The sequence below is a fragment of the Raphanus sativus genome, unplaced genomic scaffold (assembly GCF_000801105.2).
Source record: "Raphanus sativus cultivar WK10039 unplaced genomic scaffold, ASM80110v3 Scaffold1302, whole genome shotgun sequence".
Taxonomy (NCBI): domain Eukaryota; kingdom Viridiplantae; phylum Streptophyta; class Magnoliopsida; order Brassicales; family Brassicaceae; genus Raphanus; species Raphanus sativus.
The window spans coordinates 9,665-14,496 of NW_026616614.1; positions in this window are offsets into that span (position 1 = coordinate 9,665).

Below are 4,832 nucleotides of genomic sequence, written 5' to 3' on the forward strand. Positions count from 1 at the left end.
GCAAGGTGACGCCAGACCTTCCACATGTCTGATCCTCGTCCAGACTTTATCCAATTCGACACCACAGCGCATACATGTCGATCAGCATGCTTCGATCGCAGGTTGAGCGGCACCTTGTGCTTCTGGGTGTCACTCCGCATGTGGTGATCATCTGAAGTCCAACACCTCCTGCTTCCCTTGCCACATACCATTCCAGGCAGTTGACACCACGTCCTTGACTCATAGATCAAGCCACCTCTAGCTTCTCGGTCCAATCGACTGATTTCGACCCTTTCGGTGAATTTTCGACCGCGATCAATCCCGTATAATTTTCTACGCCCGTTCTGATGCGCTGAATATTTTTAGTGATCTCCATAAGAATCCTGACATTGACGAAAAATATTTCCCGAGCCTCCGTCTTAGTCGAAAAATTTGATAATACCGAAATTAGGGTTCGTGGTTAAGAAACGTCGGCTTCAAAAGCGTCGTGCTTCTAAAACGTCGTGCTTCCAAAAATGTTATGCTCCCAAAACATCCGTCTGATCAATCTAAAATATTGTCTTAGTATGGTCGAGAAGATTACTCGACTCATAGTTCTCCCACGATCAACTCTTCGCCCACTTGTACTTCAAAACTTCCTGATCGATCCTTCTCGCCCGCGGCTCGACCTCAAAACAGATGCTCGATCAATCTTCCAAATTCTGTGAATAATGCCAAGTTTTATTTGATAAAAGCTTAACATTTCTCATCATACATTGAATCCCAAAAACTTTACTTCAACAACTTTTTTTACGGGTTTCTACATTCTCCCCACCTTAATAGAATTTGTCCTTGAATTCTAAGGATCTGAGGGGCCTCCTTCCTCCATCACAACATCCTCTCGGAAAAACTCCGGGTGATTAGCCTTAAATCTTGCTTCATCCTCCCAAGTGAGATGAATCTTGTTTTGTCTTCCCCAGAATACTTGTACTTGAGGAATCTCACGATTCTTCAGCTTCCGTATACGTCTTTCTCCCACTCGGATTGGTCCTTCTTGATAGGTGCGATTCGTCCTTAGCTCCTCAATTCTCTCAGTCTCAACAGTACTTTGATCTTGTATATGTCTCCGAAGCATGGAAACATGGAACACCGGATGTAGATGCATATCCTCTGGTAGATCCAATCGATAAGCTACCTCACCGACCTTCCTGATGATCTTGTCTGGACCAATGAATCTGACCGCAAGTTTCCCGACCTTTCCAAATCTGTCCTTCCCTTTCTGTTCTGTAACCTTCAAGTAGACCCAGTCTCCAATCTCAAAAGTTACCTCTCTTCTGGATTGATCTGCGTACTTCTTCTGACGGTACTGAGCCTTCTTCATGTTGGTCTGAATCGTCTCCAGCTTAATCATAGTCTCTTGTACGATTGGTGACCCAAACATTATTCTTTCTCCCACTTCTGTCTAACACAATGGCGTTTTGCATGGCCTTCCATACAACGCTTCATAAGGTGACATCTCTATGCTCGCATGGTGACTGTTGTTGTACGAGAACTCGACCAACGGTAAATGCTTCTCCCAAGTTCCTGCCCAATCGAGAATACACATCCAAAGCATGTCCTCGATGGTCCAGATGGTTCTCTCCGTTTGGCCATCTGTTTCAGGGTGGAATGCCTTGCTCTTGAACAGTTTAGTTCCCAAGGAATCTTGGAGTGCTTCCCAAAATTCTTTCGTGAACCTAGGGTCACGATCTGAGACGATGTCTGAAGGTACACCATGTAGCTTCACAATTTTGTCGACGTACATCTCGGCCAAAACTTCAACTTTATCCGTATCCTGCATAGTTAACAAGTGTGTGATCTTGGTCAACCTATCCACAAACACCCAGACTGAGTTGTTCGATCTACCCAGAGCAGTGGGTAATCCCGTGATGAAATCCATGGAAATAGAATCCCATTTCAATTTAGGTATCGGAAGAATCTGCAGCAATCCTCCTGGAACTTGATGCTTGACATTCACTTGTTGACAAGTTGCACACTGAGCAACCCATAGAGCTACTGATCTCTTCATGCCCGGCCAATGTTAATATCTCCTCACGTCTCGGTACATCTTCGAACTTCCAGGATGGATACTAAGTAAGGAATGGTGTGCCATCCTTAGTATCTCATCTCTCTGCCCTTGCCCCTTAGGAACCGTGATCCTTCCATTAATAAGCAAGGTTTCATCCTCCGCCAAGTAGTATCCAGCACTATTTGGTCTGGCTTGTCCTCTGAGCTCTTCAGAAATCTTCTGTAACTTCTCATCTATAAGTTGCTCCTCTCGAATCTTCTGAACCAAGCTGGCCTGGTTCACTGCTTGTAATCCCAATGGTTCACTTGTCTGACCTTCCAAAGCAACCAACTTCACTTGCTTCAGCTCTTGATTCAACAGCTCCACTTCTTTTTCCATATCAGCATCCAACTTTCTTCGACTTAAGGCATCTGCAACAACATTCGCTTTACCAAGATGGTAGCAAATCTTTTAGTCGTAGTCAGCCACAAACTCCATCAATCTACGTTGGCGCAGGTTGAGATCTGGCTGAGTGAAGAGGTATTTAAGACTTTGGTGGTCTGTGTATACCTCCAATTCTTCTCCATACAAGTACGATCTCCAAATTCGCAAAGCGAATACCACCGCCGCCAACTCCAGGTCATGTGTAGTGTAGTTATCTTCATGCTTCCGCAGTTGTCGTGAAGCATACGCAATGACTCTCCTATCTTGCATCAGAACACAACCTAACCAAACTCGTGAAGCATCTGTGTACACTGTATAAGGTTTACCTTGCTCAGGCAAAGCTAACACAGGTGCGGTCATTAGAGCTTCCTTCAACTTCTTGAATGCCTTCTCCGTTTCTTCCACCCATAGAGAAAGGAACTTCTTTACCGGTCAGTTTAGTTAAGGGCTTTGCAATGGAGGAAAAGTCCTTAACAAACTTCCGATAATAACCCGCGAGTCCGAGAAAACTCCTCACTTCCGTCACAGTTGTAGGTCGAGGCCATTCCTCATGCACTCTATGACACTGGTTCTTCAGTCAGCATTTTACCAAATGTTATGGCAGACCATCTGGGTCTGAAAGTAGAGCTTTCACCAGAGATCTTCACATTTGTGGACTACACTCAGAAAAATTAAGGAGGCTTGATCAGAGACCTGGAAGTGCAGATTGGTAATGCCATTGTCCCTGTGGATTTTCATGTCCTGGATATCAAGTTAAATTGGAACTCTTCCCTTCTACTTGGAAGAGCATTTCTGGCTACAGTAGGAGCTGTATGTGACTTGAGCACCAACATGATGTGCTTGACTATGATAGATCCAGATATCCACTACGACTGTAACACCTCCGAACCGTTTTAGGTATAGGTCGAACCACCGGCAAACAATCAAACAAGAACATGACCGACGGACCAACTTTCTACCAAGGATCAGAAGCGCTACATGACGGGTTAGGAACGATTCAGCCTTGATCACAAAGAGTGCAATTTGTGATTAGGCCAGTTCGCCCACTAACACGTCCCGTCAGATTAAGACCTAAGGCTTTTCAACCAGTACCCGAGTCTGACGTCGTGTTTGCTTGGACAAGCTAATATCAGATACAACAAGCCATTTGCACAAAACTTCGATTTATTTATTTTATATCATACTCGGTTCGCAACACACAAAATATTATACATGTGGTGGCATGCCAAGAGAAAAGATACATACTTATAGTCTGAAAACGTCTTAAGCAAAAAGAGATGCAAATCTACACTAGCCGGCCTAACTTCCCGCTTCCTCTACACGCACTACTGGTCACCTGAAAACAATAACGAGTGAGGGGTGAGTAATCTAGCATTACTCAGTGAGTTAAAATCCCAAACTAACAAATACAACCCCTCGCTATCCCACCCCAAACAATCTAAAGCGAAAGGTTAACCTAATAGCACAATCCAATGATAATAATAATAATAATAATCATATAAGCAAATCAGAAATCTGCAGCAGAAAATAATACGAGTAAATTATCGATACTATAAGATAGTCGATAAAACATAACCAGGGTTTACCAATCCCTTTACACTATATAATATATATCTAACTCGGGCCCTGGTGATGTTAGGTTCCTCCTTCACTATCGGCAATATCCTATCTTCCTACCACAAGGGCCAGAAGAAGGAACTTTCAACCGACGGCGGCCCAGAGTCATTCGGATCACCGCGCGACAGCCCACTGTCCTTCGGGTCACTGCCACATTACACCGTCGTGTAATAATTCAGCCCTAGGCCATGACCCCGTCTCTCTGAGTCTTCCCGATCCAGCGAATAAGGGGTTTCCTTAAACCCGCCGGGTACGAGGTCTGAAGGAACACTAACTCACCCCTAATATGCCTAGCAATGTGGGTTACACAATGCTGTCGGCCAATATATAAACAATACCAAACCCGGTAATATAACCGAGGTTCCAAGCAATAATCACAACAACCACAATTAAACATATTCCAGAACCTAGCATAAAGACTAATTCCAGAATATATAACTATCCACGACCTAGCGATATCATCTAAGCATTCAGCATTGGCTAACTAACCAATCAACCTAACCATTAGCATGCTACTACGATTCTGAAGCAATAACTAAGCATGCTATCAACCAATTAATATCAACTATAAACTAATCAAACCGTTACTCAGTTAGACCCGGCCTCCTGCCATGATCCAACTTCCAAGTAACGGGAACCTGCATGAAAAAACTCAGCAAACAGTTGATTATAACTCACTGTTTTTCGGTTGACCGTGCCCTTGACCCCAAACCCGTCTTCTGCGATCCGAACCCTTTCTTCCTGACCTTCACAAGTAGACCCACGT